Here is a 16,150-nt window from a genome sequence, read left to right on the forward strand (position 1 = left end):
TGACTTCAGTGGGGCCAGGATTTCCACGACAGAATTTAATAGACAATGATTTCTTTCTACTGAAGTTTTAAACCAACCTACAGAATTCTATAGAAAGAATATAATTCTCTAATAAAATCTGTAGGGTGATTCAAAACTTCTTTAGAAAGATTCTTCTCTATCAGTTATCCAGAAGGGGCTCTTTAAAAAAAATATTAATTTATACTATATTAAAACAAACATGGGAACTTTATGTCAAGTTTAATACCAATTAGAAAAGGGAGTGGAGTGATTAGAAAAGTCAGAATTCCTGATTTGTATTTCTAACTCCACCACTGATTTGCTCTATGAAAATGGGGAGTCACTTAATCTCTCTCTGACTCAGTTAATCCATCTGTGTGGACAAATTAATATCTATTTTATAGGGCTATTGCGTTGACTAATTAATTATTTGTACTGTGGTTTGGATATTGCTACAAATTATAGACATGCATAGTAATATTATTATGCTCCAAAGACAGAATAGACTTTCCATGAAACCAAATGCTAGGTTCCAGAACCTTCTTGCAGGGCCATGGTGATACTGTGGCCTAACAATACCGCAGGATCCCAAGCTTCTCATAGGAAATGGAAAGGTAGCTAATGCACCTGATTGTACATTTTTCACACAGAGTTTTTATGGCTGAAACATTTTAAAATTAAAAAACTTTTTGTCAGAAATTGCAACATTATAGATATTTTTCTGCATTTTAGTCAAGATTGTAATTGAAATTGTTTTCTGAATTTATCATTTCCTAACCCTAAGCAAAAGATTTTTAATGCTTATTTTTTTATACAAATTTTAATTTAAAAAAAATCACAGAAAATGATATAAAAACGGGAAATAAATCCATTTTGATCCTTGCAAAACAGAAGCAACTTCAAAAGTTTTCAAATCATCTTCTCACTTTTGGACCAACTCTAATAAGTAAAAATCCAGTTGCTGCTCCTAAATCCATTTCACTTTGGTAACAATAGAAGAGCTTTGGTTCAACTCATTATAAAGCTTGGATTCATGTGCAAAATTCTGATACGAGTTTTGAATTCCAAATGCTCCAAATCCACGATTGTTTGGAACTGATGTTTTGGTTTGAACTGAGCTCTGCTTTTAGTTATTGTTAATTGCTTCTCAGGGTTTAGTAGAGTTTTAGCAGAGATAATTTGGTCCAATATCTTTAGAGATACTATTAGCCTTAATATCTCTGATTTACCCTATGTTTTAGTAAATTTATCTGTGGCAAAACAACTTACCTCAGGTAAGAACAAAAAGTTGAAAGGAAACCTTAAAACTCTCATAGAATGTAAGTTACAATCTGTTCATCCATTTCCCATGCTATACTTTTCTAGCTTTTTCTCTATCATTTTTTTAAAAGTCATAAATGGAAACTCCCTCAGAAATTCTCTCCATAGGGTTGTGCATAATTGACTGTCTCTCTCATTCCCTTGTGTCACCTTCATTTTCAGCACCAGAAAGGGAGTTTCCAACAAGATCAGTGGCACATATGGTGCACTGCCAAACAATAATGGGAAAGAACCCACTAAACAATGCTTCCATTCCCATGATAATCTACCAACCCATCTGCACAGTTGCATCAAACTTGTGCTTATTACAACATCTGCCCGTCAGTTATTATATGATCAATTTAACATATTCCAGAGGATCCATAAGTACCATTGTGCCTGGATGTGATGCTAATAAAGCCTAGGCAGACATGCCACAACAGCATCATCAGGGGATTTCACTGGATCCAGATTCACCATAGTCAGCTAAGTACACATTCCTTCGGTACATGTGTGGCTAATCTACTTTTAATTGAGCTCCATTGTTTTCATCTGTTTAGTAAGCAAATGTGCAGAGGTGCAAGAGCTGCTGCTTGTTTACAACACAAACAGTATGCAGCTTGCTGGAGCTTTGGAAAGAGGCATGGTTGGCAGTGGCACGGTCTGAGGGTGTTTAATGCACAGGCATATTTCTCTCTTTGCACTTTTCTGATTTTTTTTTTTTTTTTTTTTTACTTTTCCTAGACATTTTAGTTCCAGCTGGTTATTCGGGGTGATTACAACAGCTGAGTGTAGGTGCATGCAGAGGTCTTACTCCAAACACAGAAATAAATGTGCCAGATTTTTTTTTCCTTCTCATTAAATATCAGGCTTTTTGGACTAGGTTGAAAGAGGTGGATTTTTTGGCATTATGAGGACTCATGTATTGCCTCACTGGCATATGTCTATCTCATCCCATTCTCCTACCACCTGATTTTAAAAGAAGGAGATAACTATATTTCACTTGCCCCTTCAAGACCTAAAAACGTCACTTACGGAAACCATGATTGCTTATGCTGTCTTCTGTTTTGTTTGGTGTTTTAAATAAGACTGAACAGTGATCTACCAGAAAGGAAACCCCTCCATCTAGGCTCAGAGACTGTCTGCTCCAACCACACCTCTCTCTGAAGGGGCAAGAATGTCAAAGAGTGCCCATGTGAGGGTCATACGTCCCCTGCATGACAAAAAGAGCTGTTTTGCAACTGGTCCAAATAAAAAGATGCAAAGGGGGTGGATGAGTGTGGGAAGGCTGCTGGATCAGTACTTAAATGGATCCAGTACAAGAATGCCATATAGAGAAGCCTGAAGCGCCATCGCCTCCTTGTGAGTTGTAGAGGTGAATTTTATCCCCTCTTCCCCAACTCCCATTGCATCTAAAGGTTGTAGACTCCTTTTATATGATCTCTTTACAGCAATTTAGAAAGTTAACCTCAGTTAAATGATCTATGTTAGTAGACAGTGCTTTTAAACATTTCTGGATTGCAACTCTGTTCCGGGCAGATTGTTGTACTCCAGAAAATCAGCCTTAGTATGTTTAATTTACCCTGGTACCATATCCCTGACTGATTGCTACTTCTGTGGCAAGAGAAAATAGAACCAGCCTTCAGCTTATTAGTCTTCACAATGGGGGATATTGCATCTTTTAATCAGATTGCTGTCCTTCACTTTAGCAAGGTCTCAGAGTGACACCTAGTGGAATACCTAGTCTCTGTGGGAAAATTTAATTAAACCACAGTCCCTTTATACCAGTACAAATATTGTGAAGGAAAACAACTCAACTCCTTTGACATTTTTGCAAATAGGCTTAGTAGAATCTGCTGTTTACTTTAACTGGCATTTGTTTTTCAGTCAATTATTCCTAAACCTTTTTTCTTCCATAATTTATTACAAGCATCTTGGCCATAATAATAAATACAAAGTTGTTTCCCTTCATTATTGTTGTCTCATATGCTGTGCTATGAACAAATAAGGAAAAACAGCCTCCCTAAACTTTCCTGTTTCTATAGTAGTCTTGGATTGTTTATAGATCTTAATTACGGACAGCAGCAGTCTCAAATTGGCCAGAATTTAATCCGAAATACAAGCAGAAAATTACTTTGCTGCTTTAAAAGTAAAGTTTTGTTTTGTTTTGTTCTGCACACCTAAGGCCTGATCTAAAGCTCATTGAAGTCACTGAGAATCTTTTCATTGTCTTCAGGGGTCTATGCATCAAGCATCTTACACTGAAATTTGTGGCAACAACATTACTGAACATAATTTTTGTCCAAACCATGACATCCTGACATCATGGCCCCCTCTGACCTTAAAGATCAACATGTTGCTTCTATGCAGTACTGAATACCCTTGCTTTCAACTCTTCATTCAATAATTTTCAGGAAACATTCACACTTTTTCCAAAGAAAAGCTACGTAAAGTTACACCAAAATTCTCACTTTCACACAAGGCCCGTGACAGTGGAGATAAAAATTAAAGGCTGAAATCCTGGCTCCATCAAAGTCAATGGGAGTTTTGCCATCGACTTCATTGGGACCAGGATTGTACCTAAAGTTTCAAAGATGACAAAATATTTTTCTAGCTAATCAACCAAAGTTGCCAAAATATAGGAAAAACACAATTTTGTTATTAACATGTTCATTCTAAAATGGCATGTTTGCAAAAGAAGAGCTATATCTAAGCTAACTCAGGAATCGTCTACATGTGCTACAATCACACCTCCAGATTGCAGTGCAGACGTAACCTAAGGAAAGTGGGTCCTGATTATTTGTGACACTGCCTCTCTCCCCATGTTATAGAGATAGATGAGATCAGCTGCAGCATTCAAGCAAAGAATCCTCTGATTTAAACATCTGGGGACAGTGAAAGTGTGTTCTCAGAGGGAGGGTCCTCAACTCTCAAGCTAGTCCAAGAAGGCCCAGATTTGCTGACCATCAGGTTGTTGACTGTTCCAGATCTATCTGTTCTCTCAGCCTTTTGCCTGGGGTAGGGGAATGTAATTCTACTGTAGGAATATGGGGGAGATTTTTGTTTTACTTTTATTTTTAACCATTCAACTGTGATATTACATTATGTACATTTGCCCTGACACTTTTATAATTGGGTGCATTTTATAAATCAAATAAGCTATTATTTTCATGTGAAATGAATGACAATTTGCTGAAGGAGCTCAGAGCAGCCAGCAGGATCTCAAGACAACCTTTTGTACACTTAAAATTAAGCATATAGTGTTTCGTACATTGATATATGGATCATTCATGCTGTTCTATTAGTTACTAACCAAATTATGCAAATTTATTGTGACATAGCTTGAAGTTAGACCCATGCAGGAAATTTGAATTTCTGTGACAGAAGCAACTGTCTTGTATACCAGAGATATAATCCCATTAAACTGAGAGCTGTGGGCACTTTGCACGACATTGGCTTCGGTTGTACATATAAAGTGGAGCAATCAGTACAATTGAGGGCCTGGCAGCAGTCAGTATCCTGGCAGAGCAGCAATTTTGAGCACTATAATCCTTCAAATATTGTGTCAGGTCAGATACAGATCTCTAACGTGCCTGTGCTGGAAGAGGATGAAAATGGGGCATGTTTGAACAAAAGTAGGAAGTGTCTGCCCTACAAGATAGTTATTTGCATATTCCTGTCAAATCTGGCCACTTTGTGCAGCCAAAACTCCCATTAAGTTTAAAAATACAAAGAAAAAATACATGGTCAGATCATGCCTTCCAATAAATTTAAAAGGAGTTTTGGGTACACAAGGAATGTAGGTTTAGGTCATTAATGAGTGCAGTATTTTCATTTATCCTTGTTAGACTAAACACACAAGATGCATAGAACCTTACCTTGCACATCTGAGTAGCACATATTCATGTGAGTGAAGCCAGTGGGTCCTGGGGTGAGTAAAAGCTAGGGGATCAAGATCAGAAAAGAGGTTTTTTTTAGTTGAAAACAATAATCGACAAAATCACTTCCCCCCCAAAATCACTCTTTATTAGTCAAATTTCATTTCTTAAGCTCTGAAACCTATTCTGTCAGTATCACATAACTCAGCTCTTGACTATGTGTCAGCAGATGCCCAGAGGAGGATATTTCAGTTTTCCAGTAGCTAGACTGGCCTTCTGCAGGACTCTTAACCTTGAGCTAACAATAAATTGTTTTTCAAGGAGTAAACCATTTAGCTGCAGCTGTTTACTATTTACACAAAAGAAATGACATGCAGTTTTGTCACGTGAACTTTGGGGGTTTTTTTTGTTTTTTTTTTAAGTCTTTAGATTTTATTACTTTTTGCAACTTCCAGTAGGCAGGCTGTCTTCAACTGTCGCTAGCCAATTCTCTTTCAGCCTTGCTTATTGTCAGATGCAATATTAATTATTTCAGTCATTTTCCTCTCAATTTATGGCTGAACACTGAACCATGAAAAATGAGCACTGAGGTAATGATTAATCATGAAGCTGAGGTTGAAAGTGAAGGCTACGGTTTGCAGGGCTGTATATGAAACACTTTTTTATGATGATCATATATTCTTTGTGAATGGGTTATTTATTGGAGACATCTGTAGTACTATAAGGTTTGTAACAATGATTACTAAAGTGTGTCCATATGTGGAATGTGTATTCATATTTGTAAACTTGGCAATTTGTCCAAAAAAAATTTTGATCACTTAAAAATGTATTTGAAAATCCCTTTTTAATATTGTTCAGTATATTTTCAAAACCACCAGGTTAAGTCCTGCTCTTAACTAGCCCAGTCTAAATCCAGAATAACTCTCCTGATTTAAATGGAGGTACTCTAGAGTTACACTGGAGTGACTGAGAACAGAATTTGTTCCCTCATATATTCCAGTGTCCTACAAAATTTAATAATTTTTCTTTAGCGAAAAATCTACCTTTAAAATAAAAATATACTAAGTAAAAAATATTGTCGGAAAAAGAGAGTCTGAAATTTTTGTATGATTCCAAAATTCAAGATTTTGATTGATTTTTTTTTTTGTCAATCTTTCCATAATCCTTATTTCAAATCTCACAAGTTTAACTGTCCACAATATTTGTAGCATTTATAGCGCCTGATCCAGCTCCCATGGATGGGATCAATGGTAGTCATTTCCATTGAGACTAATTGGAGGTGGATCAGGCCCATAGTGCTTTACAGCAATGAAGGACTGCACAAACATTGACATCCCCACAACAGGCCTCTGAGGCAGATAAGTAATTGTTACCCTCATTTTACAAATGAGGAAACTGAGGCAGGAGGGTGAAGTGACTTGCTCCAGGCCACACAACAAGGCAGCACAAATTGTTAATGGGGATGTGGAACGACTCATTTTTAAAAATTGAGTGGGGGTGGGGGAAATATAAATGACTAGCTTGTTCAACTGAGGTCAGGTCCGGGGCTTGGTCACTGACTTGCCAGTCTGGGGACGCTGAGGAGATAAGCTCCAACCACATCACCATCCAATGAACCCTTCCAACTGTTTTTCAGAGTAGCACTGACATGTTCTGAGCCCTTCTCAAGATCTAAAAAACATCTGCACACTAATGGGAGGATCGTTCTGTTTATTCGAAGTGTTGCAATTTTTGTGGTTATTAGCTATTATTCTTGGACTACTTACTATTACTACTTAGTCCAAGAATAATGGCTAATAACCACAAAAATTGCAATACAGCGACTAAACAGAATGAGTAACAAAGAAGCCACTTCAGCAAAGTATTCAAGTATATGCATAAGTCCCATGGGATTTTAAGCATATATTTAAGTGTTTTGTGGATAGGGACAGATCTGAACATGTGCTTAAAGTCAAACACATGCTTAAGTGTTTTGCTGAATCAGCAATTAAATAATTATTTCTAATATGTATGTATAGATGAAGGTAGGAAGAATTTTAATTCATTTTCAAGATGATAAATGCCTCAATGGTTTGGATTGGAATTAACAAAGGCGCCTGCAAAGATTAGAAAATCATATCCCAAACAGAGAAAATATATAAAAAGACAGTTATTTTATGGGACTTCCAGAAGACTGATTTATCAGAGAAAAAGATTTCGTAAACAGACAAATCTGAGTCTCAATGAGGAACTTAAAGGGGATTTGGGAAGTCAAACACTAGAAGCTATGATTTGCCTCTAATATTAAAAATAACACCTCCCCTACATCTTTGTAGCATCAGGCTTATTTCAAACAAATCTAGTTTATAGAGGCTATTCTATGTAAAACTATTTAATATATGAATTGTCCTTTAGACAGACAGTACAGCTGCAATAACAAGTCATATCTGAATTTTATGACCCTATTAATTTTCTATCAAACCTGGGAGCTATGTTTCGTGCTCATAGACAGGTTTGTGTTATAACTCAGTATGGAAAATTATTTTGAAATAGTGAATCATTAAATTTCCAAAATATGCAATAAATGGCATTCAAGAAATTATATTGCGTCTTGACAGTGATTCCATTGATCCGTTTAAGATCACTGTTGTAGGTAGAGGTCATTTGAATATATAAAATTAATAACAATGGTGGATATATATGTATATAGACATATGTATATATTTTAATTACAATATCAAATATCTAAATTATTTTTATGACAACATATAGGGTCTGATTTTTCTGATTTTCAATTTGGTCTTGACTACCCTTTGCTTTTGTCCCAACAGTTTAGAGGGTGCAAATTTGGGTTTACAGTATTTGTAAACACAATTGATGCCATTTAAAAGCCTTTGATGTTGGCTTAACTCTGCTCCTATTCAAATCAATGGTCAACAAGGTTTTGAGTAGAGTTAAGCCAGTCCGGAGCATTTTGGAAAACCGCACTCCAGATATCTATTTGATTGTGCCATAATTGCACCTACAAATCAGGTGTCCAAATGACATCAATGATTTGTGTCCACATTGTTAGAGGCACAAAAATGGAAAGCAGATCATCTGCGTCTATGTTTGGATCCTTGGTAAATCCCGTTGTTAACTTTTTGCTGAGTTGAAAGTAGTCATCTTCTTCTCAGTGTTCAACATTTAGCCAGACAGTTGGCTGTAGCGATCATTCACCATTTGGTCCATTCCTGCACAACCACAAAGGCTTGATGGCCTGAGAGTCCAACATTGGAACAGACTTGATGAACTCATGTAATAGGGGGTTTGCCTCTGGGCCGCCTCCACCCCTCGGTGTTGGTGGAATTTTATCCTGGATGTTACAAGCCACCCAGAGAATGGCATTTGCTGGAATGTCTTGTGGCATCCTTGCGACATGTTCGAAAAGCATAAGGCACTGCCTGCGGACAATGGCCCAGTAGTCTGTAGATCTGAACGACCATAAACAACTGCATTACAGGTGAAGAAATTCCACTATATGCCCAATATATGACGTTGACATTTTGTGTGGAAAGCCTCTAGCTTTGTCCAGTCTGAGCAGTGTGGTGTCTGTTTCGCAGCCATACAACAGTATGGGAAGGATACAGCTTGAATAAATCCTGAACTTAGTTGTCATACTAAGATGATGTTGATTCCATATCCGTTGTAAACGGCCCATGGCAGATGTTTCAATGCCAATCCAGAATCTCCGTGTGAGAATTGGAGGCGCTGGTAAGTATAGAACCCAGATAGCAAAAGCTGGAAACTGATTCGACGGTTTCGTTGTTCAAAGAAATGGGAGTCACAGGTGGACCTGATCCTAGATTTGGCAGTTTTGTCTTCGGTCTCCATGTTTCATGGTCAATCTTAGCTGACTCCTCCTCCATATGCTGGAGTGCCTCACAAAACCTGTTCTTTTAGTAAAAAGTCCCAACAATGTCATCAACGTAGGCAAGGTCTGTAAGCGAGAGATCACCGATCTCAATGCCTATAGACCTGATGGAATGCTGCGTTATGAAATCCATTGCCCGACAAAAGAGTGCAGGGGCCAGAACGCAACCCTGCCTAACACCAGATATGATTTAAAAGGCTCTGACATCTGGGTCCCCAGACGAACACCGTCAGTGGTTCCATTATGCAGCTCTCTAATCAAGTCCAGCACAGTGGTAGAGACACCTGTGCCCTTTAAGGCCTTTCATAATGTGACACAGGCTACAAAATCAAATGCAGCCTTAAGATCAACATCCGTTACGTGCAGGGGCTTCCTGAACTCTCTATGTATCTCTGACAATAAGCAAAGGGCCAAAATTGCATCTAATGTGGACCTGTTCCTCGTAAAGCCTGACTGTTGAGGACAACACTTCCAATGTAGCAAAGGCTCCAGGCATGCCAGCAAAACATACGCAAACACCTTCTCTGGAATGGAGAGCAAGGTGATCGGCCTGTAGCTCTTACATTCACTGCGCGGTCCCTTGCCCTTATAGAGCGAGATCACAATACCGTCCTTCCAGGCAGTCAGCAGGGTTCCAGTTTTCCACACCACACAAAAGATGGCCAGAAGTGATTCTTCTACAGGATCAATAGCACATTTTAGCAGCTCTGAGGGGATGCCATCAGCACCGTCTGAGTGTCCGTTTTTCAGTTTAGAGATGGCACACTTCACTTCATCCAATGTTGGTGCATCAGTACAAATGTCTGGATCTGGAACCACAGTGATTGCCAGATCATCCAGCTCTGAACAAGCAGTGGTTCAGGACACTTTGATAAGTTTTGACCCAGCGTGAGAGAACGTCATCATCCAATTTACATGGATGGCCTTGGCTATCATTCAGGATGCCATTTGTAGTGACTACCTTTTGACCACTGAGGTTGTGAATGGCATGGAATGCTGGCTTCAAGTCACCCCTGGCTAAGCCAAATTCGACGACATCTGTCACTTGGTTATAATATGCCTCACGATTGCAAAGTGCCAGGGTGTTAAATTTTTGCTTCAGCTGATTACGAGTGTGCTTATCACCATCCTGGTGGGCTGCGGCCTTCAATTTAATTATCTAAAAGGCCTCCTCCGATAGCCACGGTCGGCGTGCTGGATGCCTATACCCAATCATCTGTTCAGCAGATTGGTGGAGGGTAGAAGTGAACAGGGACCAGGCAACCTCCACATCATCTGACAGATTAGATAGAGCCAAGAATCTGTTGCTCACATTAATACAAAACCTGTTGGCTAAACCTGGCACACCGAGTGCATCGATGTCAAACTTCTTCATCATTGCAGAGGGCTTACTTGCTTGCTGGAGCATCAATACCATACGGGCGACCACTAGATGGTGATCTGTGTTTGTCACCCATTCCACGCCACGATATACTCTACAGGAGGCGAAGAGATGTCTATTGCATGTAATGATGTGGTCCAACTCCTTCTGAGTGACGCCATCATGAGAGATCCATGACTTCTGGTGTATGTGTCGCCACTTGAACCATGACCCAAGAATGGAAAGATTCTAGGAGGCACAGAATGTAAGCAATAGGGGAGAGTTATCATTGGGTGTTCCTGAACCATAATGACCTGTTGAAACCCAGTTCGCATGGAGCCAGTAACTGCATTTATGTCACCCAGGATCACGAGATTATCATGTGGAGGGACTGTGCATACTAGATGTTCCAACTGATCGTAGAAATGATCTTTAACTGAGTCAACAGATTCCTCTATCAGCATATAGACCACTATGACAGTGAGGTAACTGTGCCAATGTTTAAGAGGTGCAGTAAATAAACAAGGAGACCCGGGCGCCCAGGTTGTCAGCGAGGACTTGGCCTCACCTCGCAGTAATAGTGCTACCCCATATAAATGGTTGGCCTCCAGAATACAGAAGTAAAGAATCTTCTACATCATGATGTCCATGATCTATCAGCCTTGCTTTTAATAGACCTGTGATTGATATACCAAGACGGTCCATTTCGCTATCTGATGACCATGCCTGCAAAGAGTTGCAACATTCCAAGTTGCAATTTTGGTGGACTGTCGGAGATCCCAGATACAATTGGCTGCATTGTCATAATGTACTGCAGGCGCGCCTGCTGACATCAGAGGACACGTGTCCCTAGCGGGCTTTTGCACGAACCCGTCATGTTTGCACTAACGGGAGACCGCACCGAGAAGGCATCTACTGCTGAAAGTAAGACAGAGGCTTTAACCCTGGTGCTAAGTACTAGGTTATTCATGGTCAAAAAAACAAGAGCAAACGATTATCCCAGGAAATATCTCGTCACAGTGGGATGATACGGAGGTGCAGTAAGGCGACCCTTTTCTTGGTCTACCAGTACTGGCTTCACGCTGTGCGACCTGAGCCATTGAGTCTTTATCAGTGACTTCCTTTGCCTTGCATCTTCGCCGCCTGTGTTAGCCATCATTTTCAGGGTTCACGTGGGATCTGTCCACCTCACATAATGCCCAAGGCAATATTTCGGACAAGCCTTCATCGCTGATGACATAGCTCCAACAAGCAATCCCCTACCATTCATTTATTTCTACTTTTTTTTTTCCTGTCTCTTACCCATTTTCTTATCCATGACAATACTTTCTCTCTCACTCTGTGATTGCTTAGGGCCATAATAGATTCTTTAGAAGAACTTAGTCAAAATCCAAGTAAATTATTTAAGCTAGTCCTTTACTCCCTATTTTGTAGATCTGCTCAAGGAATTGTAGTAGATAGTACATTATAGGTGTAGATCAATCTGTCCCTCTTCCAATGCAGCTGCAATTTCTGTCCTATCCTTTACTATTGGATATTGAATTAGTACTATTATTAATTCCTAGCATGTTTCTTTGTTCCACCTGAATCCTTCTCAATGCTTATTTAGCTCTCCCCCAATTTCTAGTTAAATAATCCTCATCCCTTGTCTGTGCCAGAAATCTGGTTCCATTTTGGTTAAGGTGGAGCCGCAAAAGTTCCTCAGTGAAAAATCAATTTAAAACATGCCACTTTCCACCATCTTCTAAAACATATGGCGAGACCTTGTTGTTCCTCTTGATTAGCCCTTCATGTTCAATAGGAAGCATATCAGAGAAGATTACCCTAGTGATCCTGGACTTAAGCCCTTTGCCTAATAACCTACATTTTGCTTCCAGGACCTCTGTCATGCACCTTGCTACATCACTGATACCACTATGAAGCATAACCACAGAGTCCACTCCACCACAGTCTGTCTAGAACAGGGGTGGCCAAACCGTGTCTCGCGAGATGCATGTGGCTCTTTTACAGTTAAAGTGTAGCTTGCGGAGCCCCCCTGCCTCCCTCCCATTCTCCACCTAGCAGACTTGGGGAGGGGAGCTCAGGACCTTTGCCTTGCAGGTGGATGGTGGGGTAGGAGTTTCTGCCCAGCAGGGAGGAGGGGTTCTTGGGGCTTCCGACCCATGAAGGGAACCTTCCAAGGATTGAGGCTTCAGCAGGAGAAGGGCTGAAGCCCCAAGCTCCGGCAGGCACCTCATGTGGGGCTGAAGCCCTGAGCCCCAGCAGGTGCACCCTGGCTCTCAAACTTTTGAAGATTGTTGTATGCGACTTGGAGGGCAGTAAGTTTGGCCACCCCTGGTCTAAAAGATGAAATCTGCATTTTCACACCCAAATGACAAGTCACCAGATATCTTGCATAGTCACCACGTGCCCAACTATCAACATTTCTAAAAATCAAATCGCCTTTGGCCACAGCTTGTTTGTGTTTCACAAATGTATCCTCATCTCCTTGATATGTGAGGAATCAGTCTCCACTAACCCTCCTGGAAGTCCCTTCTATGGGAGTACTTCCTTCCATTCTCCTTGCTAATCCCACCTTCCTCAAATGGAGGATTGGGTTGCCCATTTTGCTCCAAACTAGCCCTATATGCCGTCTCTATAAATAAATCTATTTTTCTCTGTTCTGTCAAAGTGCTAGCCTCACAATGCCATTCTTGCACTCTGAGGACCATGAGTTGCTTGCCCTGTACTCTGAAACTGCCTCCATTTCAGTCATTGCACATGGGTCAAATTGCTTTCCTATGCACTTTGGAAATCTAGCCTGACATGTCTTGCTCCCTTTCTGCATGAAACTCCAGGACTGTCAAGCACAATGCACTTCTGTCCTCAGAGGGTGCTCTGATTCTGATACATCAGATCTAGTGAGCACTGCATTTCCTTCTAAAGCAGGGGTGGGCAAACTTTTTGGCCCTACGGCCACATCAGATACAGAAATTATATGGCGGGCTGGGTAGGGAAGGCTGGGGGAGGCTATGCCTCCCCAAACAGCAAGGCGTGGCCTGGCCCTCATCCAGCCTCCCAGAACCCCACCCCCATCAACCCCCCCCCCCCGCTCCCCACCCCTGACAGCCCCTTGGGACTCCCTCATCCTATCCAAACACCCTGCTCTCTGCCCCTGACCACTCCCAGGACCCCTGCCCCTATCCAATCTCCCCTGCTCCCCACCTGCTGACCACCCCCCTGGAGACCCCTATCCAACCCTCCCTGCTCTCCCTGCCCCACGTTACCTGTGGGATGGGGGAAAGGGGTCTCAGGCCTTTCCCTGTGTGTTTCCCCTGCTCATTTGGCTACTCTCCCTGGCAGTCGGGCAGAGCTCGCTCCCTGTCTGGGCTTGGCTGCTGGGGACAGGGGCCAAGCATGCTGCGGGTGGAGGGGGGCCCTGGCTTGCGCTGCCTCTGTCCCTGGCAGCAGGGCCCAGACCCCTTGACTTGCCCCCTGCAGCCCTCTGCCCCAGAACTCCCCCTGCTCCCCGCCCCCGGACCGCGCCACCCTGGAGCACCAGGTCTGGTGGCGCTATAGCCATGCTGCCTGGCCAGAGCTGCAGCCACACTGCCCAGGTGCTGGGGGAAGTGTGACTGCGAGGGAGGGAGGGTAGGAGGGAAGCAGAAGGGGATGGGCCAGGGGCTAGCCTCCACTCCACTCACTGTGCTGCCGGGGAGTTGGGCTGGCTCCTCTGCAAGCCTATTCTGACCCCGCTCCCTGGCAGGAGCTCGGGAGCCAGAGGGAAGGGTCCTGTGGGACAGATGTGGCCCACGGGCCGTAGTTTGTCCCCCTCTGTTCTAAAGATTTGCCAGAACTACTGAGGCTTGTCAAAAGTACTGACTTCTGCATTACACTCCACTCTCTGCAACAATTATGTATAGTTCAATGTGTTTGTTTTGCTCACAATCAAAGGCTTTTGGCATCACATTGTATTAAATAAGTAAGTGCTGGCAGCCACAGAGCGGATAACTTCATGTATGGATAGTTCTTTTCCTGTGGATACCAGAGGTAGAGTTGACAGGATAAAAATCTGAAGGAAAAAAATTTAGTTTTGGGTAGATCCCAAATGGATTTTTTTCCTCATTGAAATAAAAAGCTAAAAAAGAAAATTTCATTTTGGGTCAAAGAAAACGTTTGTTGGACCCAAAACAAATTATTTTCATTTTTTTTCCCTAGTTCATGTCAGGTGTTTTTTTACTGCTTTGTTTTGTTTTTTAAATAAATGTAGCTAAATTATGAAGCCACACGTGTCAAAACAAAAAGTCAAAATATTTCATTTGGAAACTCTTGAATCAAAAAATTTGACTGTTTTGAACTTTTTCTTTTTTTTTTTCATCCAAAACTATTCAACTACATTGAATTCTTGAATAGCTTTGGTCAGCCCAGAGCTGCATTTTTTGACAAATAAAGTAATCAGAGGCCAGTTATTCTGCACGGTGTTCACTAGCTGAAGAAGGTAATGCTCCCAGTGTAAGTGGATTATGCATATAGGTACAGAAAGCCGTAATAGGCAGGTTCCTGCTCCTTCCCTTAACAAATTGGATCCAGGGATAGGTTTATGCCCTATCCCCTAGAGTATTTATTGTAGAGGGCAGGCTACCAGAAATTTCTGGCGGAGAAGCGTATCATTCACTGAAGGTTGTTCCAGAATGGAAGCAATGTTGGAAACTGCTCCAACGTTGCAGTGGCAACAAAAGACAGTTAAAGGGGCCTAAGCCTGGAGCATCTGATATTCCAAACAGGCAGTTTTTCAGTGGCTGCTGCTGTATTGCTGTTAGGTCATCTCTCCTCCCACTGTGCTGAAGTGACATTTCCTGGAACAGAAACTTTTTTAGGAAACTGCAGCATCTGCAGAGCAGTGACTAGCAGCAACAGCAATGAAATCCTTATGAAACATTTGAAGGATAGAATCTGAAGGCCCACCATCTAGTAAAAGTTCTTCTCTGTGCCTTGGTGCGATACAGAAGTCGTAGATTAAATTCACAGGCTCAGCCTCTCATATTCTGGGCTGACAAGGGTTGAGAGCATTGGAGAAGCAGCAGCTGGAGGGAACATCTCATGACCGTGGCTGCTCTGAGAGGAGGGGTTTGGTGAAAATTGTGAAGGAAGGAAAGTTCCCAACTCGCTTCATCACTGCTGGTTCCTGGGATCCCACTGATGATTTGAAAAATAGTGTATTTCCGATCTTCATAGGTTTTACTTTAACATTCCCTTGTTGCCTGCCACAGAACCATTGGACCATGTTAACTGGTGGCATCATGAGCAATGAAAGTGGACATTGTGATCCCAGAATTCATTTGGTGGAACTGGCCTTTACTTTCAGAATAAATACTCATACGGGCCAGTTGGGTTGAGCATACAGCTTACAAAAGAAATTACTAGATAAACACAGTACATTACTGATGAAGGTGTGTGATCTAATTTCATTTAGTAGCTCACTATTAGCTACCACTGATAGAATGATGATCTTACCAGGCATGCTCTCCAACACAGAGCTTTGACCAGTGCCTAACACTAACATCTGTTTTGTTCCATAACATGTTTCCTTTTTCTTTGTTGATATTTAGGTGCTTTCTCGGGTTACAATGTGCTTGAACTTTATTATCCCTTTAATAACAAACAACATTACAATAGCTTACCTCCCTTCACACAAACCTACCTACCCCACTTCACATGATAAACAGACCATATACACCAGTT

Source organism: Chrysemys picta, chromosome 5 (genome assembly GCF_011386835.1).
Source record: "Chrysemys picta bellii isolate R12L10 chromosome 5, ASM1138683v2, whole genome shotgun sequence".
Classification (NCBI taxonomy): domain Eukaryota; kingdom Metazoa; phylum Chordata; order Testudines; family Emydidae; genus Chrysemys; species Chrysemys picta.